Source organism: Sinocyclocheilus grahami, unplaced genomic scaffold (assembly GCF_001515645.1).
Source record: "Sinocyclocheilus grahami isolate Dianchi unplaced genomic scaffold, SAMN03320097.WGS_v1.1 scaffold487.1, whole genome shotgun sequence".
NCBI classification, from domain to species: domain Eukaryota; kingdom Metazoa; phylum Chordata; class Actinopteri; order Cypriniformes; family Cyprinidae; genus Sinocyclocheilus; species Sinocyclocheilus grahami.
Genome location: NW_015505666.1, coordinates 139242 through 163123, shown reverse-complemented (window position 1 = coordinate 163123; position 23882 = coordinate 139242). Strand labels below are relative to the sequence as shown.

The 23882-nt window shown below is 37.1% G+C and overlaps 1 pseudogene; it reads left to right on the top strand.

Moving 5' to 3' along the window:
* Positions 1-749: 749 nt before the first annotated feature.
* Positions 750-23882, top strand: part of LOC107553932 (leucine-rich repeat and IQ domain-containing protein 1-like) — a 27019-nt pseudogene continuing 3886 nt past the window's right edge.

Sequence of the window (23882 nt, the reverse complement as noted above, 5' to 3'; positions counted from 1 at the left end):
ATAACCCCAATTTGCTATTGTGTGCTGCACATTTTACTGAGGACAGCTTCCACAACATGAGAGAGTACAGTGCCGGATTCGCCAAAAGCTTTTGTTGAAAGATGGAGCAAGGGGCGGGGCAGTACTGAAACACCGTCTAAGCTGTTCGCCAATCACAACGCACTGGGACAGCTAACCAATCACAACACATTTTGTTTTTCGGAAGGCGGACCTTCATCAAAGCCGGAACTAATCGAGCCGTTTGTGCCAGGCTGGGGAGAAAGGTATTGTAATAATGTAAATTATGTGAAAAATAATGCGTTTTTCGAACCACCAAGCATGAGAGCATGTTCTAGTATACACCCCCAAAACAAAATCAAGACTTTGTAAAAGAGCATAATAGGACCCCTGTAATGACTGGTCTTGTTTCAATTTGTGTGTATACTAATGCTCCATGCCACCATTAGGGAATGCTTTTAACTATGTGGCCACTAGGGGGCGACAAATATAAAAATAATGTGTGCTGGAAATAACTGCCCAGTTAATAACTCAAAAAAATGTGGTTCAGCAGGTGCTTTGCATCAAATAAAGGCAGAGTCAGTGCTTGTGTTTGTTAAATACTTGTGACATGCTTTTCTGTGCACATCATTTTTTATACCGTTGCTATGACATTGATATAGTTTGCTTCATTTGCAAATTTGCGCCTTTGCTTCACACTCGAAAACCTTTAGTTTTCCCAGGGAGTTGGTTTACTTGATCCCGGACTAATAATGATGAATGACATCGAACAGGCAATAGATGAGGAGCTGATGAAATTAAACCTACATCCTTCTCAAAATGAGTTTATGTTTTAAATAGAGCTGTCAAGTGATAATTAAAAAAAATAATCGAATTAATTACTTAATGTACCAATTAATCAAATTAATGAGATTAATTAATTAACATGAACATCATGTGCCATTTAAAGATAAAGTTATTATTAAAGATAATTGTTATCATTGTGTTCATTTAGAAAAAAACACTGAATAGACATTACAGAAAAGTAGCTGAAATATAAGTAGCTTTAGATAAAAATATTTTAATTCAACATACAAAAATACAAATAAATAGGTCAAGGTCATCCTTATTTATATAGCACCTTTAAACAGCATGAATGCTGACCAAGGTGCTTCACAGTAACACAATACAATGATAAAAATACAATTTAAAGTTAAAATTTAAATCAACAGCTTAACCCATAAAACCAAATAAAAATCAGGAATAAGAATTTAACTCACTAAGACCAACATATCCAACAAATTATAAATAGGCCTGCGAAAAGAGATACATTTTCAATGATGATTTAAATGCAGATAAAGAAGATGATAACCTACAGACTGAGGTAACGAATTCCACAGCTTAGGGGCTAATACAGAAAAGGCTCTGTCACCTTTAGATTTCAAACGAGACAATGGGATGGTTAATAGATTATCAGAGGATGATCTAAGAGATCTCCGGGGTGAGTATGGACAAATAAGGTCTGAGATGTAGACTGGACCATGCAAGGCTTTAAACACAAAAGTTAAAACCTTGTACTCAATTCTAAATTTAACTGGTAGCCAATGTAATTGTGCTAAAATAGGGGTGATATGCTCTCTCTTTTTCTTCCCCATTAAGAAGCGGGCTGCAGCATTTTGAACCAGTTGCAAACGTGAAAGGGAAAACTGGTTGACACCAGCATATAAAACATTACAATAATCAAGCCTTGTTGAAATGAAGGCATGAATAACTGTCTCTAGATCACTAAAAGATAAAAGTGATTTTAGTTTACGTAAACTCCTATAAGCTGGAAAAAACTAGCTCTAACAACAGAGTTTATGTGCTTGTTGAGTTTTAACTCTGAATCAAAAACAACAACCAGATTCTTTACATGAGTACGGATATTTGCTTGCAAATTTGTCCATTAAAGTTCAGTCAATATGAATTTAGGCTTTAAATTCTCCCTTAAATTAAAGGCTGTTAATTACCCTCAGACATGCAGCTTACTCCTCAGATGGTGTATCGCATTTTTGTTAGTGTATGATTATAAAAATGCATATTTTTTTGTCAGGTTATCTCTGAATTTGTGGAACAAGTTGGACATCTAAAAGACATTGTGCCACAGAATGCCCAGCGGGAGATTCTGAATATGTCAGGCATGGAAGGTATATCTTCTGTAATGAGATGGGTCTGTATTTTAAGTTGATTAAAACTAGTTAAAACATAGATTATGCTGCCATTGAATATACAAAAATATAAAAACTAATTCTGCAATGGTTTTGCATAGATTGCTAATTAGCCTCTTTATATTCACAGAATCATACCTTTACTCTGTTTTTAGATATGCACTGAGAGTGACCTTCGAATTAGTCTTGAGTGGAGAGAATTAGAGAAAAGACTAAGAAAGGAAGAGGAGCAGAAATGAGCAGCACAGCAGGTAGAAAGAGAGCTGCATTTGAACTCGGAAAGAGAAGAAGAGAGGAGAAGAAGAGGACTTATAAAGTTGGAGGAGGAGTTTAAAAAAAATAGAGGCCACTCCGGTAAGATTGTCTTTAGCACTTATATTTTATATAAATTGTATTTATGTACAATATATTTTAAAATTAGAAGTAAAGATGATTGAATAACAAAATCGAAATTCATAACAGAACGTTGGAATGAAAAATGAAGTTCACCGCACAGAAGATCTTCAGCTGGAGCTGGATAAACAGCAGGTGACTTTAAATATGCCTAATATTGTTGAGGATGTGCAAGCATACAAAAATAAAGACTAAATAAAAAATAAATATTTGTATAAAAATAAATATTTGTAAATATATGAACAGAGTTGGTGTGTTATGTAAAAAAAAAAAAAGGAACATACAAAAATTTGTTGAATGTATAATGTGAGAAATATTTTTTCAAAGTTGTAAATAAAACAAAAATTTTTGGAGTACAATTTACAAGAAAATACTATTTCAATCTTGAGTCAGTAATTGGTTTACTAGTTAACATACACAAGTAAAGTAAATTCTACACCAATTTTGTTTACAATGTGTATGTGTAAATAATGTGTATGCAAGTATAAGTGAAATTATTATATTAATTTTGATTATCCTATAACCTTATATATCACCTCATAAATGTCTACTGAAGTAAGTGTTTCAGTCAATAATAATTTTAGATGTTAATAAGGAAACTTCAGGAGCAAATGGAGGAGGAAAAACAGGCTTATGAGAAGGCTCAGGAGGAGGAGAGAATGAGAACCCATAAACTTCATTGCATAGCAGCAACAAAGGTTCAAGCTGCTCTCAGAGGAACATTAGTGCGCCTCTGGAGCAAAACAGAGTGTAGGAGAAAGAAAGAAGAGGAGAGGAGACTTGAGGAGGAGAAGAGGGAATGGGAGAAGCTGAAGAAGGAGAGAGAACAGGATTGTGGAAGAAGAGTGCGCTCAGAGCAGATTATGAAAGAGCTAAAGAACAAGAGTGCCATCGTCTGGAGAAGGAGCAAAGACTTGAACAACAGAAAAGGAAGATGAGAAAAGGAAGAAAAAGCAGAACAACATTACAAGTGTAAAAGATGATCGCAGAAGACAGGAAGAGGATGTAGACAAGAAGAATAAAGAAAAGGAAAGAACAAAAATGGAAAGAAGTAGTCTTAGAAGTAGTTTAGAAATTAAACTTGAAAGCCCATTTCTTGGCTGTGACATGTTCATGCTGGCTTTATTGTATAATTGTCTTGTAAAAAATCAGGTTACGACAGTGACGCTGGAAGACCTACCAGGATGTAGCCTGTCCACACTGTCCGAGTGTAACAAACTGCAGACTTTGACCCTTAGACGCTGCGGCCTCACTTCTTTGGATGGATTGAACCAGTGCTCTCAGATCAGATATATTGATGTACAAGTAAGAAAGAACAAACTATCCAATGCAGTCTGCACTATGTGCATTATTTTCAAACTTTCTAGTAAAATGGTCCGTTATGCATGCTATACAGTATACACTGCCATTAAAAAGTTTAGATTAAAAAAAAGTTTTTGAAAGAGGTCTCTTATACTCACCAAGGTTGCATTTACAGTATTTGATTAAAAACACAGAAAATTAGTAATATTGTGAAATTATTATGTTATTACAAATTAAATAACGGTTTTACATCTTAATTTATTTTTAAATATAAAATATTCATTTGAGGGCAAAGTAAAATTTTTATAGAAGCCATTATTCCAGTCTTCAGTGTCACATGCTTCTTCAGAAATCATTCTTATGCACTAATTTTGTGCTTAAGAAACATGTTTCCTTATTATAAATGTTGAAAACAGTTTTTGCCCCAATTCTTTCAGGATTCTTTGATAAATAGAAGGTTTAAAAGAGCAGTATTTATTTAAAATAGAAATAATTTGTAACATTATGAAAGTATGTACCGCACCAAAATAGAACATTATTTTGTGTATTTGGTGTAATGAAATGTGTTTAAGATTTTTACAAAGCTCATCGGTCTGAAAAAGTGAGGTGTGCTGTGATTGGCCAGCTATCCAGTGCGTTGTGATTGGCCGATTACCTCAAGCGTGTGACGGAAATGTTACGCTCCTACAATATTGTGATGATGCCCTGTCAGGCCGGAGCGATGATTCAAAAACATGAAAACCCATTATAAACGAGGCATTCGTTGCATCCAGTGGGGACATAATTATGGATTATAATGACTTATACTGTCTTTTTACCCATTGCGTTGCATTGCGCCGCGTAAACATAAAACCATGTCTGCATGTGTGATCAGAGAAATGACAAACAACAAGCCCTACTCTACACTGCCCAAAAAACTCGCTTTAAATATATAAAATATATAAACTCTTTAAATATAAAAAACGTACTTACAGTCTTTGAGTCAGAACAGCCGGTGTAGTGCCGAAATTTGCACCCCCCAGTATTGGTAGGTTTAGGAGTAGGTGTGGGGGAGGGGTTAGGATTAGGGGTGGGGTTGGGATTAGGCAATCAGGTAGCGATTTCAACGAGGGGGTGCATAATCTGGCAGGGGTGCAGAATTCGGCACAACACCGGCATTGTAGTCTACTCTCCCAGGATCAGGAAACGGTCCTCCATAAAATGTGCTGCACACATCTGAATATTTGGGTTAAACTGTTCTGGAACAGTGTTGTAAATACAACTGAACCACTGATTTCTAGTGGTGTCCTCTTTTGGAAGGCCAAACAAAGTAGTTTCGCTTTCACAACGAAACAGCGTCACACACGGCGGCCTAGAGTGAGCAAAGGCCGGGGGATAAAGTGAGGAATGGCCGGAGGGCTAGAGTGAGCAGAAGCGGCGGATTCGACGAAGAAGCGTCCGGAGGGCTTGCGGCAACCACATGTGACGACCCCGGGCTGGACTCCGCTTCGTCCACGGTGAAAGCCGATCCGGCTATCTATGGGATTACAATTCTGCGTACGAAAGATCATATTTTGAGCACGCGAACTGAGTTTTGTGGAGAAAATGTTTGTCTCGCAAAGAAGAAAGTATTTAGAACGCACGAAAATCAATTTTGCATTTAAAATAAGTTTTTGGATGTGTGCAGACCTTCTCTTTTGCGCGTGCAACGTTTCACTAACTTGCTCACCTGATGCCCGCCCTCAGTGCTCTCTAAATGCCAACAGCTCACATGCTCAACACAACCCAGCATTACAATGTGCCATAATTCCAGCCAATCAGAGACCGAGGCTGCTAAATTCTGATTGGCTACCTTGACAACCTATCACAACATTTCTTGCATTACCTCGAAAGCAGAAGAGGAAAAAAAAAAAAAAAGTTGATATTCTGATCATATTTTTTTCCAAGTTGCACGTGCAAAAGAGAAGGTCTGCACACATCCAAAAACTTATTTTAAATGCAAAATTGATTTTCATGCGAAATACTTTCTTCTTTGCGAGACAAACATTTTCTCCACAAAACTCAGTTTGCGCATGTGCAAAACGCACTTTTGCGCACTCAAAATATGATCTTTCACGCGCAGAATTGTGGCAGAATTGTAATCCCATAGCTATCCACAGTGCAAAGTTGTAGTATTTCCTCAGCAACCAGCATGGATCTGTAGTGTATGGTACCATTGTTTCTTACATTAAGGAGAACTCAATTACTTATGTGGATTGTGGAGGTCTGGCCAACCTTCAGGTCCTCCTTCTGGACAGGAACCAACTGATGAACATCCATGGTCTTGATGGAGCTGAAAACCTGCAAATTCTTCAGCTCTCACACAACAACATCTCTCTCATAAGTGAGTATCTTCACTAGAAGTATTCATTAACTCTATGTTTTATGTATTTTGCACTGAAAGCACTCAAGAAAGAGATGCTGACTGTTGGTCAGTTGAAGATATCTGGATCTCATGTGTGACACAGAATTAGTATCTAATGCTCAACGTTGTCATTATCCAGAAGAGGGCACCATTGTTCCAGTTTGGTGTCTTCGAATGGCCTTTTGCCCTCACTCTGCTCTTAAAATATGTCTTGATGTGTCTCATTTCTAAGAAAATGGCCTCATATTGAATAAATATGAATAAATGTATCATAAAGAAAAGGATAAATGCAGTTTAAAGGTATTTGCTGTCAGTGTTAGATGATGTCCTGCCAGTGCTGCCTTTTTATATTAGATTATCCTTTTGCTGGTATTAGATATTGTCACCATGGCAGAGAATTATCCTCGTAAACTCCTTCTACACCAGCATTGACTAAATTATATATCTTTGCTTTCTTAGGTGGTTTAGGACCCGTGAAAATGCTTCTGCGATTATCAGTGGACCATAACCAGCTGCTCAGCATAAGAGGTTTGAACGAACTTTATACCCTTCTCCATCTGGACTGTTCGTCCACCTAAGCCACGTTGAGGGTTTGGAGAATTGTGCTCTGCTTAACACACTGGACCTCAGAGGAAACAGTCTGACTGAGGTAAATCTTACACAACCAAAGAAACAAACAAGTTGAAAGATGAGATCATGACTTATCATGTCTTCAGCAGTAATCTCAAGATCATATTGAATAATCACAATGTTCCATTACTTTGATGTTTTGTCAGTATTTGAGAACTGTTTATGTTCTTATTCTAATTAGCCCGACTGAAATCATAGACTTTTCAGCACTTTTTATTTATTTATTTAGGAACATATTTCCATCCCAGTGTCCAGAAAATGCGTAACTTGACAGTGTTCATGTTCATATGATACCTATAAAAAATGCTCATCAGTTAGACTGCAATCCTGAGCTGCCATCACTTTAACTGAATTATCGAATTATCTGTTGTGCTTAACGTTTGTATATTAGTCATGTTCATGATGAGGCATGAGTTTCCACCCATTTCAGCTCATAGGACATTCATGGTTGGAACAAAAAGAATGACTTTATGTGTGATCACCTGGTCAAGAGGGAATTGTTTTTTTTATTTCCGGGCCTGTGGCATAGCTGCCTGTCCTGCAGAACCACATTCTTCTGAGGGACCTGTACCTGGATGACAATCTTCTATCTTCTGTTGATGATCTGGAATCCTATTGGCTGCCTTTGCTCCAAAACCTCTCTGTGTCCCATAACAGGTAGGCCTCAATGGAGAATAGCTATCTCTCAAAACCTAGTGAGCTGCCTACCTAGGACATCGTACTGCAGGTGTTGTCTAGGCTAGCAGCTCACAATGTTTTGAGTCTCTTCCAATTCGTTTTTTGAACTTAACACTGTCTTGCAGTTAAATTCTACTAAAGGGTAAAGTCTTTAAGCCTTTGTTTAAATAGTGTACGTTCTTATGTAAAATGTAATATAAAAACGTACAAGTATACAGTGCTAAGATATTTTATTGTTTAAAACGAGGGTTCACTTTCTCTTCAGTGTAACTCATTTAATTCCACTCTTCGGACCTGGTGTCTCTGAGGATGCTGGATGCCAGTCACAACTGTCTGTCAGGTGAACGTATGAAGTAGGGTGGGTCAACTTGACCATGCTTTTTTCATTTTCGGCTTCTTGAAAGGGTCCTTATTCTTGAATATGGATGGATAATCAACAGTTCTTTGAAAGAAGACTTCTATTCTCATATCTCCATATCTCATTTCATTCATCCTTATAGGGATAGTTCACCCCAAAATAAACATTTTGTTATTTACTCCCCTGTATTACCTGTATGCTGTTATTTTTTCAAATTTTTCATTTTTTTCCAATTACATTTTCTTTTCATCACACATAACTATTATTAAAGTTCAGATGACCTCAGAAGATGACTATAGTGCAAGTTAAATGGACACGATATATTATTGTTATATGGAATAGAGCTGCATAGATTCTGCATGTCATTTTTTTAAGAATCATATTTTTCAAAATTCTATTTTTGTGTTCCACTGAAAAAATATAAACAATCAAGTTTTGAATGACGTAAGTCAATAATGACTATAAACATTTTTTAGTGTACTGTTCCTTAAAGTACCATTGAGAGTAACAGTTTTTGTGTATACTAATTCATTGAAATATTGATAACCCTTTGTGGTTACACTTTACTTGAAGGGGTGTGCATAAGACTGACATGACACCTTCATAATCATGGCATGACACCTACATAATTATGACATGACACATATCATGAATATGAAGGTTTTTTATGCATGTTTATGACAACTGTCATTAAGTGTCATTCGCTCAGTTATGTAATTTTTAATGCAAAGATGACATTGTTTGAGATGTCTTTGTTATGGGCTATGGTTAGGGGTAAGGGTAGGGGTAGGGTTAGGTCAAATAATGTCATATTTGCATTAAAAATGACATAACTGAGCGAATGACACTTAATGACAGTTGTCATAAACATGCATAAAACCTCCTTCATATTCATGACATGTGTCATGTCATGATTATTAAGGTGTCATGTCAGTCTTATGCACACCCCTTCAAGTAAAGTGTTACCCACTTTGTTTTAAGGACCAGTTCTCACTGTTAAAAATAGCTGCTTATTATCATGCATATTACTAGCATACTGACCATTTATTAGTACTTATTATTCTGCATGACTATATTTTAGATCCCTTAATCCTACCCCCCACCTAAACTTAACAACTAACTTACTAATTATTAATAAGCAGCAAATTAGTAGTTTATAAAGGGAAATCTCTTCATTAATAGTGAATATGTGTTCCCTATTCTAAAGCGTTACCAAAATATTTAATCACAGTATTTGAGTGTCTTCAATTAAGACTGAGGGTGCGTTTCCCAAAAGCATTGTTAGCTAACTATGGTCGTTAGTTCCATTGAACTCCATTGGTAACGATGGAACTTGCGACCATAGTTGCTTTTGGGAAATGTTTGGATTGCATCCAAAGCATTAGAATTATAACCATTCGCAGAGTAAATGGCAAAGTTTCTCTAAGTATCTCTGTTCTGACTCCCTTTTAGATTTGCAGAATGTTTGTCTGAATCTTCAGGAATGCACCAGTCTTCAAGAACTTAACCTGACTGGTAACCCACTACAGCAGGAAAGCAACTGGAGGTAGGTGTGACCCAAGGACCCAGTTTAGGGCCTTTTACATTGACAGTTAAGTTCATTTTTCAGTTTCTCACTGGCACTAAGCTAAATTCTGGAATATTTTTGTTGTTGAGAGTGAATATTAGTATATAAAGGAAATGTGGTTCCTCCTTTTATAATGGAGAGATTTATCTTGGATTGGGCAGAAGCTGTCATGTGTGCATTCCAGCAAAAGTCACAAAGCATTTCATAATTGTCAGAGAATGTGAAACTAATGTGAATGGGGACATTGGCTGGAAGTGCACCAGGCATTTAAAGTAGAATAAACATTCCTTTTTACCGCTGAGCTTCCGGCTCATATCACTGCACCGGCCATTGTATCTGTGTCCGCTATTGGATTACCCAGTGATATCTGTACGCACGTGGATTTAAGTGCTCGTAATTCTGAAAATATTTGCTCAGTGGGGGAATATGTTTTTTAGCAAATGTGCTCCTAAAGTGCCAGCAGTTAGCTGAGGGTTTTTTTAATTAGCAAATTGTATGTTCTTATGTGCTAGAAAAAATGTGTGAGAGACAGAATAGGAAGATCAGGAAAATACAAAACCATGTTGGAATTAATTTGTAATCAATAAATAAAAGCAATCCAGTTCATTCCGCCAAAATGGAAAAAAATAACATCATACATACCAAAGAGATTTCTTGACTGTCATGACATGAGTTTATAGTTCAGAAGGCCTAAAAAGTTTAATGTTGGCAACACATTAATTTTTCTGACAGAAACGTCTTACTAAATTGACTTCTTATCATATTGAATGTGGTGTGATATTTTTAGCTGTTTATTTTAAAAGTTATTTTTTCAACTTTATTTTCCACTTTTTGCATGTGGCTTCCAAAAAGAAGTCTTGAGGTGAAATATATCTGCTGTGTCTTTACATTTGTTTTATTCGGTAATGATGGATAGGAAGTTCACTCAAGTCTGGCTCAGTATTCCGCTGAACTTTGTCTAACCCTCAATGCCAACAACGGAATTAGACCCAGTGTTTTTCTCGCTCTCCGCTGGCCCTTTCATCCCCATCCAGTGATAACACAGCCTAAATTAAAGAACCGAAGGATATTTCAGAGAAGTACACAGCGCACGAGCGTTCAGAGCCTGGGAGAGGAGACTTTAGCTAGATTAATCAAACTCCTGTAAGTTTCTTTTGTTTACATGGAAGTTTTCATGAGTAATGAATAGAGTCAGTTTTTTGGTAGCAATAGGAGTCTGATGGCCGGACACAACATGGCCAAAAGTGTATCACATGACCATGTCTGCTTTGTAAATGTGAAGCAGTTTTTGGCTTTTAGAGATGAACTTTGATCATCTTTTTTTGTTAATATCAGCTTGGATAGAATTTGCCAACACTTTTTTTATTTACCATCAAGTGTATCTTTTACAATTAACTGAATATTAATATTCCACAACTGAAAAACTATTTTTGAACAAATACTGTCTTTAAAGTAAAAAATAATAACAAAGACAATGTAGTAAAAGTTATATATTTTTCTTAAATATTTTATATTAGTAAAAGTATTCATTATGATAATAAAAACAAAGAGATAAAAAAGCTCAAATTTATTTGAAAAATAATAATAAATGATCAAAAAAATAGTTAATTAAAATTAGTGACTGCAAAAAATAGTAAGTAATTTAATTGTTACTGAATATAACACTCATTAGTTCTTCAATTGTACTTCTCTCAGCAGGGTTCAGCAAAGACTAGGCTACATCTGTGTTTTCTCATACGCTTTTGCAAATTAAAACACAGACCAAAAAAAAAAAAAAAACAACAACAACATGGGCTCACTTGAGTGGCTGTCACATCTCTGAAATGAGGCCAGCAAACCCTTTTTCACTTCTAATCCAAGCCGAGTGTCATCATTGAGAAAGTCAGACTCTGACTAAACCTCTTAGTCGATGCACAGGCACTCTGTTGATTCTCTTGGGTCCAGAATGTCAAACTCATTAAATGTTTTATCCCCGTTTCCTAAGTGATTTCATCTGCTCAATGTAAATATTCTCTAATAGAAAGCCCATGGAGACAGAGAGACTTTTTTATGATTGCAGTGGACAGTCAATGCAGTAACATTACATATTGCTCTGAACTGCTAATTGTTTTGCAAAAGAAGCTATTTAAAGTATAATTATTATTAGTTTTTTTTCATCTTTTATATTTAATCTAGATTATTTTTATACATAAACTAAAAGTTCTTTTTTTTTTAATATCTTTTTTGCAATTATAAACCTTTGCTTTAAAACTTTGTTATAGCTGTGTTATACATTATAAAATAAACAGTCACTAACAAGTAAAGCAATCATTTCAAAGAGCTTTGAGCACAATGTGTGGTTGTTTCACCTTACATTTTCATCAGGTAATTCTCGTAAATGCCTGTTTTCCCTCAGGTCCTTGCTTTTGGAAACAGTGCCTGGCTTGATTAAGTTGAATAATGAGCAGACTGCTGCTGCCGCAGTGCCCCGTAATTTTCCAGGACAGCAGTGGAGTTTCCAGGCCCTCTGTCAAGCACAGCAAGAGCAACGAGATTCACTTCTCCAGCAGCAAAAGATGGAGATCAGGTAGACAAGCAGTTGAAATTTTTCTCAAAAGTATTAATAAAGATCCAATTGGTGAAAATGTAAATCCTGTAGTATATTATGCAAAATGCATGTAATATTTAGTTTATAGTTTAATCATACTTGAATAGTAGGTAAATGAAAACAAATCATACTTTATGCACAGGACCTTTGCAGATAATCAGAAAAAATATGAATATTTATTAAATAAATAATTGTAATTAGTTATTATTATAATAAATATTTTTTAAATTATTTAAAAAACGTATCTTTTATATGTGGTACGGCAGATAAATTTTAATCTGAGTTTAATTATTTTCAAAATGTAGTGGTATGTAGAAATGTATAATTAGTTCTTTGAGCCTATTCATGCTGAATATCAAAAAAAATATTATATATCCACTTCTTTCGATACAAAAGACCCCTCAGATGCTGCTGCAGACCACCAGCAAATAAAGCAGAACACTCGCCATGTTTCATGAAACATGATTGGCAGAAGTCTGTGTGTCCTGTGGTTCAAACTGAGGTCTCTTATGGCTTGGAGGACTTTAGAGATACCCCCTAACCCTTCCGCAGCGCGTTCTGCACAAAGGGTCTTTTGCACACCCGCGGGGACCTCTGCAGTCATTTAACATCTGACCTGACCCAGTGTCAGTCCCCAGCTCTGGCAAGGTGAAGACTCTGACCGCGATACAATGGTAAACCAATGCCTGTGTTGATTAGAGTGACAGACAGAACTGAGGGGTTCATTTAATGTCATCAAACCACGGCAATAAAATGGAATTTATGCCACTGAATCATAAATATGTTGTGTTACTGCAAAAGCTGCATAAGTTCTTCAAAATATCTAAAAAAAAGAAACTCTTTCCCGGTTTTTCTCTGAGGTAATTTCAGATGTCAGTAAGTAGGGGAACTGTGTAACGTCTAGGATTGTATTTATTTGCCTTGGCTTGATTTTTACAGCTTGTAATAATGTTTGGCTTTCGGAATGTTCGTTGCTGACTGTATATGCAGTTTGACATTAATTTGTTTTAATGAGGTAATCAAATTAGCCATTTTGTTATACATCTTTGTCCTTGCACTGAATTTCAACATGTTTCGACAGTAGTTTTGTTTCCCAGTACAATTGTACATTGTATTTGACTCTTGCAAGGCTCTTTTTATGACTCTATTCTGGACAAAGTGTATGTTGGAGGGGTGCAGATGCCCCTTTAACCGTGTCAGAGGATTAGAATAGCAGGGACTCTATAGTGACAGAGCTGGTTTCTGATGTTGACAGCAAAGACGTGCTCAAGGGTCAGGGGCAGGAGGGGCTGAACTAGCCACTGCTAATATAATAATTAGAGTAGCATTGAGACACCTTTGTAGAGACTTCCTGAAAAACTTCATTTTAAGCCAGTTTTACATCTCGCAAGAAATTTTCTGATTTCTGTGGTAAAGGCTAGTTTAAAGGGGTCCTATTATGCTTTTTCACTTTTTCAACTTTAGTTAGTCTGCAAGGTTGCTGTTTGAGCATAAAAAAGATCTTCAAAGTTCACTTCAAAAGGAGATATTTTATTAGTTTGGACTACAACGCATATTTTCCGGGATTTGTGATATCACAAATATCGACGAATGGGACGAGACCTGGTTGAGCTGCACTAGAGAAGACAACGAGTGTTATCACTATGTCGGAGACACGCTAGCTTTCCCAAGGCAGACAAACTTAGAGTGGTTACAATCATCCAGGTTTAAATCGCGCTCAAATTGATAAGATTTTGACGCAATATTTACACTGAAGCTCGCAGGCGGCTGTGGTAAGGGGCATGACATTTCCCGACCAGGCGCCGAGTGCTGCCAATCACAACACACACTGCCCCAGCTAACCAATCACAGCACATTTTGTATTTCAGACAGCGGGCCTTCATTTGATACAGGAACTATTCGAGCCGTTCATGCCAGACTGGGGAGAAAGGTGTTGTAATAATGTAAAATATGTGAAAAATAATGTGTTTTTCGAACAACCTAGTATGAGAGCCTGTTCTAGTACACCCCCAAAACAAAATCAAGACTTTGTAAAAGAGCATAATAGGACCCCTTTAAATCCTCATCAATAAGACTTTACAATAAGGTTCCATTTGTTAACATTAGTTAACTGCATTAGTAAACATGATCTAACAATGAAAAATAATTCATCAAGCATATGTTAAATGTCAATTTTAACATTTACTAATACATTATTAAAATCATTATTAAAATTGTTTTTATATTTAATGGAACTGAGTTAACATGAACTACTAATGAACAGTACTTTTATCAATTAACGTTAAGATTAAGAAATACTGTAACAAATGTATTGCTTATTGTTATTAATGCATTAACTAATGTTAACTAATGAGACCTTTTGGTAAAGTGTTACCAAGATTCTAATGAGCCATTCAAACTTGCAATTTTACATTTTAAAAAATGCCACAGAATGAAAAAGAAAATGTTTTTAAAACAAGAAGTTCTTTTAACTTGAACGCTACCTTTTTTTAATGGAGTGTCACGTGCAAGACGCTGCAAAAGACATGTCTGTCCAGCACATGTTTATATAGAAAGTTTACAAGCAGTGAAGTGGAATGCAAAAATGCTTTGTATGTGAATGGCTCCAGCTCCTAATATCTGAAATGTTGTGCTTTTTTCCTGCATTTTTTGCACAGTTCTGCACCCTCACTTGCCATTGGCCACCAAGCAGACCCGCTCAGATTGGCAGTGGACCAGCGTTACGCCCATGAATATGGCGACAGCCGTGTCACAGAGGACTCTACACTGGCGGCTAACAGTAGTTCATGTAGTTATTCTGAAGCATCTTTATCACAGAGACAAAGTCTAGAGATGCGTTTCCGGGATACAGCAGATTGGCTGACCTTGAGCTACGATCTGTTGACTGCATGCAGACACAAACTGAGAAGGAACCTGTTCAGGCACTGAACCTTAAAATGTATGACTCTCACACACAAAATGTTCTTACTTTTACAATTAATTTCTGTATGTAGTAAACATCTCCCGTGATTTGAAGGTACATTTAATTTTAGCTAAAGGTAATCAAAATAAAGCTCATCTCTAAATCATTCGGATGACATTACACCCCTGCTGAGTCTCTCTCCAGATGTTTTAACGCAGATGAATCATCCGAGACTTGAGTTCAGTGACATTCATTTAGTCTCTCATGACCTTGGTGAGTCATCAAATAAAATTGTCTTCTCTGCTATCACTCAGAGCGGCAGCTGTGGCGATCCAGCGATGCTGGCGGAGGAGATGCTTATTGCGGAGACGTGAGGGCCTCCCAGGCTTAATTGAAAAAACTAACACAAAATCACATCTTCATAAGGTGGAAGATACCTGCATTGGGGGGCCTGAGAGGGAACGTGCTGCTGTTGTTATTCAGGTGAGACTCATTTTTTAGCTCCTTTCACAAAAAATGCTCCTTTTATGAATGCAATAAATAACTTGAATAAAATTAAATCATCTTCATTACACCTATTACTGCCAGGGGCTTGTTTTGAGTCGGTAGGTAGTGCTTTTAAAAACAGGCTATTTCTTTCACATGTAACTTCTAAGGGATATTTTCTCTCTCTCTCTTTGTGTTTAATGAGTCTCCAAGGACTTGAACCGAAAGAAAAAAAATGATTAATCAGATTCCAATGTGTCGCTGGAGTGGGGGCATTAGGGTTCTGATCCGTTAAGTCTTTTTTTCCCCATGGGGAATACGCAGATTTAAAGGCATCCCAGTGTTACATTTGTCTTACAAAGCCAAAGTCACCAAAAGTTCAAACTGCAGACCGCGGGGCAATTAAACAGAGGTTAACATGTTTTATCTTCCTAATGGGATAACACACAATATTTATGCTTGCATGTGATTCATGGCTGTGTGTGTTGCCCCTGGAGGCTGCATGGAGGGGCTGCGTTCTGCGGAAAAAGCTGGCCCGTGCTCTAGCTGCTGCTCGGATCACAGAAAGCGATGAGGACTTAGAAGAGGTGGACATGGACGAATTCATTTTTGATGAGGTACGAGCAGATGCTTGGTGCTCCTGCCATTATGGTGAAGTCAGCTGACAGATAGCCTGGGCCATTGTGCTGACAGTCCTTAAACTAGCGCTCAGAACCGTGAGGTGGTCGGCTGTCAGCTGTGATTAGGTATTGAAAAAGAGCAGTCAATGAGCGGGAAAGAGGGGAAGGAAAACGTTGTTTCTTTTTCTTATGTCACCTGCTATTTTCTGCCCATTTGCATCAAGTTTACTCAACTTAACATTGGCTTAACCTATGCATTACGCTAAGTGAGCTCATCTGTGTAGCTTGTTAGGCGAATCATTATAGTGTATTACAATGTCATGTTAAATTGATCTGTATTATTGGTCTACATCTAAAAATTCTGGCGTTTTTCATGTGTTGGCTCTCCAATTTGGCCTGTCACGACTTCAGGGGAAAACAATCTGTTTTGAAGTGGATACGTTCTCAAGTGTTTGTTACACACAGGAAACCAGTTCAGTGCTTTTTGCTTAATGTGATCTGCTACTTGCTTTGAATGAATAGTTGCACTTTATTAGCTGTAGAAATCCCATCACATGGCATTTTGGAATGGTGCAGTCCATGTTCAACTCTTGGATTTTGTTTGTGTCCTGTTGTGAATAGAGCGTGCTGGAGAAAGCCTGGATAACCCTGGATTCCAATGCCTTACCGGCCAGGATGATGCCATTTTCAGAACAGCTGCCGTTGCCAAAGGTAACAGCCCTACGGATCCTCCTTCTGTCTGTGGGCCAGGACAATCAGAGTCTCTCTGGGTGATTAAGTGCCAAATTTATTGCCTCCAAAAACACAATTACTTTCTAGGCCGCCTCAAACTTCCTTCTCGTCAGCAGATGTCATTTTTCAGCACGGTGCTTTTTCTCCTGCGGTTTCTTTTCTTTAGAGAGAGCTGGCCATTTCTATCACGGTACTGTGATGTGATGCAGCTGCTGCTGTGGGAATGTAGAGATTGTTGAATGCACTTCGATGTTCTACAACCAGGCAGCATGAATATTATCTATCTTTAAAAAAAAAAAAAAAGCAAGTCTTTGTGTTAGAAACTGCATACTGATGCTATTTTTTCTTTTACTGTCTTTGTGTTTCTTAGTCTCCACTCCCTCTTCCGATTCAAGGGTCTCCAAAGACTCTTATCTGTTTTTCCACTGCAGCCAAAACGTGCCTGGTCAGATAATGAAGGTGCAGCCTGTTCGGAGCAAAGCTTGACACCTCACCTTAGTAGCAGGTAATCATTGGCATCATGTCTTATGCTGATCATTACGTAAATTAACATGGTTTTCTAAACAAATTTCCAGATCAAGCCTCAAAATCAGCACCCTGTCTGAGGAATCAGAAAAAATCCTCAAAGAATGGTATGTTTCTGTGCTACTCTGTGCAGTCCTTTCACTTCAGTGCCACAATTTTAATCAAATTTATTAGAAAATAATTTTAAATTCCACATAAAAAACGTTTTATAAACCAGTGTAGTTACTCTTGTTAACTTCTATTTCAGGGGAATCACTAATGAGTCCACTGCCCTTCTCATGCTGAAGAGAGCCAACAAAATGAAAGGCAAGAAACAGAAGCAGAAGAGATTATTTGGTAAGCATATTTATATATCAACTTATCCATCTTATGAGTTATACTTAAAATCATTCAACTTTTAATTCAATAGATTCTTTATTGGATCCTAGATCAGTGCATCTCAATCAGGGGGCCAGGGCCCACTAGGGGCCTCAGCAAACTTCTTATGGAGCCTCAAGATGACTTAAATGATTCAAAACAAGAAAAAAAACAAGCATTAAAATCACCTAAAACAACTTAATGCAATATAACCTTTTTTTAAATTCACCCCATCAACAGCTATTATCCTAAATCCTTATCCAGTAAATCACAAACAACTGGAAAAGGTCTTTGAATATTGTTGTGAACAGTGGAGGTCTTGGAGTCAAAAAAGCTGAGAACCACTGTCCGTGATACAATATACTGTATTAGCATCTGAAAGACAGTGTAAGTACATTCCTGCCAGTAAAGCTACAGTGAATAATACTAATATAATATTTAGTCAAGTTAAAAGCATTACCTCTAAAAAGGCTGCTATCAATCAATCTGTACTGACACAAAGAGACTTCTAAGAAAAAAAGCCTGTTTCTTAATACATTATATTTAAAAAACCCACAGTGTTCTTCGTAGTGTAGTGTTTTATTTTTTGGGTGAACTATCCATTTAATGAAACAATGCTTCAGAACCTTTTTTTTAATAATGTTTCCCTCTCTACGTCTTTGGTAAACAGTCATGCCACACTAGCATGGAGCTTGTGATTCCATGAGAAGCTTAATCTGCCATAACATCAACCAGCTCCACCCTGCTCCATGCCTTGTCATGTTCGATTGGCCCGTCTGCAAACATTCTTACATATATTCCATCGTGCTTTGAGCTCCAAGGGCCCAGAACCTGCTTCATTACTAGGAGCTAGGAAAACATCAGTGCTCGTAAGTTCAATGGGCCGTGAGTCGGAGAAGAATCCCAGACACGGTAGTGCTGGCCCTGGTCTGGATCCTCCAGGGTTGGCCTGAAGCCGGCTTTGATCAAGGTCAGGAGTGCGTGACTCTAATGCCACAAATCCAATCATGGCCCCATGAAATGAGGGCCTGTGTCAAGCTCTCAGAGCCACTGCTCCATGGGCGCTTTGGTCTCGTAATGGAAAATGAAGCTTTGGAAGCAAAGCTCTCTGTTTGCGCTTGTCTACTCGATGAATCCTGCGTTCGTATGAGCTCATTTGTGGCTGTGTTCCTGTCTGTGTTGTATTCTAGACCCAAATCCACGTCTGGCCCTGTTCAGGAGCCACAGTAGCCAGTATGTTTCCACAGAAACTAAAAGGCGAACACATTCTAATTTTAAAGGACAACTTTATAGGTATGGCTGAATTCATGCATATATGCATCACAAATCAAACAAGTTACTATATACATCTAAAAATATATATGTATATGAATTAATTGATTTATAATATGAATCAGTTAAATCGCTATACAAATCAGTTTATTCAGATATGAATCTGTTGTTGCTACATATGAATCAACTGAATCTCTGTACTGTATGAATCAATTGATTTACTATTCAAATGAGTCACTTTATAAATGAAAAGAATACGTGTTTCTCAGTTTACATAATATTAAATGCCATTTTGTAGGATAAATTCCATGATTAGTGTATCCACACAGAAAATTCCAACAAAAAATGTACTTTAAACACCCAGATGATCCACTTATTTAACCAGAAAAACGAAGTGTGGAATGTTGGGACACAACTAATATTTATATGAATGAATTTATTCACTATATGAATCAATTGAATCATTATATGACTCAGTTGATTCACTTTAGAAATATGAATCTGTTTTTCAGCACTATATGAATCTATTTATTCACCATATGGATCTATTTTTCACTATATGAATAAAATGATTCACCATTTGAATCAGTTGAATAGTACACAGTACTAATCAAACGATTCACCATACGAATACATTTATTCTCTGTATAAATAAAGTGATTCTCCATATTAATCAATTGATTCATTATAGGAAATAAGTTGTTGTTATATAATATACAAGTCAACAATTGATGGAGTTTGCATAATTTCCTGAATTCTATGAGAACCGATCCATTTTCATTATTCCCCATGGGCTGGATCCATCCAGTCATTTGGGACACGCTTGGATCTAACTTGCGTGTAATACACGAAAACATACACATCGGCCGATTAAATTGAATGCACATGATGGGATCGTAAATAGCTAGCTATTAGGTTGTTTGGGATGGTGGAGAATAAACAAGATGATTGTATTTCAGGAGACTTTGTAGCGGACCTGAAGTGTGAAATTGAGTTAAGTACAGAGGAGGTAGGGCACTTAGGGGTTCCAGACTGAGAGCGAGAGAGAGAGCGCCGTCTGCAGCCCTAGTGCCACCCGAGGGGGGTGGGCTTTGAGCACAATGCTACCGAGGGGGGTCGAGCGTAAGAGATGAGGCATAGATGAAGGGTCACGTTAAAGAGCAGGGCAAATAAATGGAAAGATATCCTCTTTACATGCGAACGGTTGCTTTCTTTCTTTACTTTTTTTGTTGTTGTTCCGACTCCTCCGCCAGTCCCGTGGCGTATGTAAGCCGATACCCATTTTCAAGTGGGTTACTTCATGTCCAGCACATCCACAAAAGAGAGCTCGGATAAAATAAACACAAGTGAGGCGGATATCTCGGAAAGAATCTGTCACGGCTTCAGGGGGCTAATCACCTCCAGAAGGGGGCTTGGAGCGCTCGGCTGAAATGTAAGCCCCTGCTGGGGGAGAGCAGGGGAGCGGCGGCCAGCCTGTAGCCTGAGGCTTGGGGCCGTCCCTGATGGGGATGGGGTTGGGGTTGTATTGCTGGTGCCTTCCGCAGGTCAGCATAGGGGAAGAGCAGGTAGCCTTACCCAACCCCAAAGCCAGGACACAAAGTTTCATGATGCCCTGCTTATGTTGGTTTAAGCATCTTTAATCGTAAGAAATGCAATCATTTGACACTTTTTTTGTCAAATGCAGCAAAGTTGCTTTGCATTAACCTGCAGGTTTTCGCTGCTCTCCTGTGTTTGATTTGCACCATGTGTCATGTATTTCCAGTCTCCTGTATCTGCTGGGCTTGGCACTGTATCACTTCTCAAGTAGATGATGCTTTTGGTTTGGGAGGATTCCTTTGCGAGGAAATCACAGAAGAGAGTGAGGTTTTGTGAAAAATAATACTTTAGATCAGTTGAAAGAGATTAACTGAAATACAATGTCTTACTTAGGTCATATACTGTATATAGCCAATCACCTTAAAAATGACTAATTATTATTGGTGTGTTTTCACTTTAGTAAAATAAATTAAAATAATCAGATTTGATTGTATTTTAATTTCTGCACCAATGCAACCAAGGATTTATAGGTTCTCAAAATCTCACATTAAGATTTATTGGATTGTTTCCATTTCTTCAACAAATGACTAATTAATCTATTTTTGTATGTTTTTGTGCACTCTAGTAAAAGAGATTAAAATAATCAGAGATAATTTTAAATGATCAGTTATTAAATTTAAAAAGAGTTTAATAAGAGTTTAAAAGTTCAAAATATCACATTAAGATTTTCTCAACAAATGACTAATTATTCCTTTTTCACTTTATTAAAGGATATTACAATTTTCAGATATGATTTTTAAAACATCAGTTGTTAAATTTAAAAAGTTCAAATAAACCTTGTTTTATTTTCTGCACCAGTGCAGGTTCTCAAAATCTCACATTAAGATTTAGCAGATTCCTTCCGTTTCCTCAAGAAATTACTAATTATTCTGTTTGTGTGTGTGTGTGTGTGTGTGTGTGTGTGTGTGCTTGTGCACTTAAGTGAAAGAAATTAAAATGATTGATTCGAGCAGTTGATGATTTTTAAAACATCAGCTCTTAAATTAAAAAGATTTTCTAAACAAATGACTAATTCCTTTTTTCCATTGTATTAAAGGAAATTAAAATCAAGAGATGATTTTTAAAACATCAATTCTTGAATTTAAAAAGTTCAAATGAACCTTGTTTTTTTGCTATTCTGCACCAGTGCAACTAAGGATTTGTAGTTTCTCAAAATCTCATATTAACATTTATCAGATTGCCTCCATTTCGCAAAGATTTATCAGATTTCTTCCATTTCGGTGCACTTTTTGATTGCTTCAGTTTGATGTGATTGGCAAGCTTCATGCATACATACAAACCTTTCCGTGGCGTGTGTTTGTGTGTGTGTGTGTTGACCGCTGGTTGACCGCCTGTGGTCTGCTCTCTGGAGGTGAAGGTTTGACCCAGGGTAAAGGAAAGTGGGAGACAGAACCTCACGATAAAAGACCTGACCTCGCTCTTTGAGTCTGCTCGGAGAACTCCCAAACAATCAAAGCCCCATGGGTATGTCTCATAGTCACACAAACACACACACACACACACACACACTCAAGAATCCCCCACATGCACAGTGTGTCTTGTGCATAGCCTATGGGTGTTTGCATGGAGTGACTTCATTGCAATGAAACAATTTAGGCATTTTGGACGCCAAATTCTAGTTTAGTAAGTCAGACCCAAAAATAACTGGAAAATCTGTGGAAGCATTTTTGATAGACGTAACATGAACATATATATATATAAGCATCAAAATATGATCTATGTCTATTAATCTATTAAATACTACTTTTAAAGGAGAGAAAGGGCAGTTGTTATCTTGGTTTTGTCAGGATTGACCTTGTGTCATTGACTATATTGACAGTATTGGTATGAAGGAAGAGCAGGATTTCTGAAAATACCTGCACAGTGTCCTTAAGGAAAAAAAACTTTGAGCCTCTCACCCCCAGCAGTTTGGTTCTGTCATCCTGACCCTCGTGAAAGAGTTGATTCTCTAACTCCTGTCACCGCCATAGCAGCACCACACAGCCTAATGTACTTAAGAGCCCTTCTAACAGCCGTGACTCCTGGGCCCCCTAATGTCCTGAGGGTGGGATAGATGGGGGGACGCGGGTTTGACAGCTACTGGATGCTGCATGTGTTTCTATCATATAATATCTGTGGTTAACTCTAGAGGTCCTTCCCTTAAATCTGTGTGTTCACTGTATATACACACAACTTCGACCCTGTTTTTCTTGCAAATTTTCAGCAAATAATAATACTTATTGAACCATTAACCTGTCCTAATGCACACTTTTTATGAACTCAAGTAACAGTTTTATTATTGTTGACATCAAATTATATAAAATCTATAAAGTGCTATATACAGTATGGTATAAATGAACTATTAATATAAATAATGTTATATGAACATATTCTATTCTATTCTAATACTTATTTTACATACAGTGGCCCCAATGGTATTTCGACGCAGTCACACACTTTAATATATATGAATATTATTGCATTTGACAACATCAAACTAGTTTCTATTTATTTGAAAGAAAATTAGCACAAGCACTCTGATCAAATAAAAATGACCGTAGGGCCAATTGGTTAAAAAATTACTAAACAACATGATTTGTTTGCAGGGTCCTCTTGGTTGGATATTTTGTTATAGAATGCAATATAATTCATACATTTTATGTGTTCATACTTAAGTGTCCAAATGTTTAAAGTCCAAATAGTTGTATTAAATCTATTCTTTTTATTTATTTATTGGATTTCCTAAAGTGTATGAAAAAGCTTCAAAATCATGTCAGTTGAAAGTGCAACATACTATTAATACTGAATAATTGTTTCACTTGTGGACTTTTCATCAGCAATAAATGTAGATTGCCTTTTTTTTCCGTTTTCTTGTTCAGCCCTTAGGGAGGAGTTAATCACTTGACATTTTTAGTGGATTTTCAATTAACCCATGACAACTGTAACCCATAAACCTTGTCTGCGCTTTACTTTTTGGCAAAACCATGAAAATGACTTAAATAAATGGCTCATTAGTTCCAGCACTTGGCCATCAGAAGTCGTTATCAATTCATGCTAGTTTGTACCAAGAACATGTTTATTTTGAATTAGAGCTTTTTGGTGACAGGTATGGACACTGTCCATAAATCTCCCTATTTCCTACGTACTCATTCAGTTTTTCTTTTTTTGCTCAGTAGCGTAAATATACACCACAGAAGTTCATTTGCATTTGCTATCCACCACGCAGACTTGTTTCTTCTGCTTCTTAGTTACAGTCCAAAACTATTCCTTTTTTGATTAACTTGGTGTTTATCAGGAGTTGTCTGGCAAACACCCCCCCCCCCCCCCCCCCC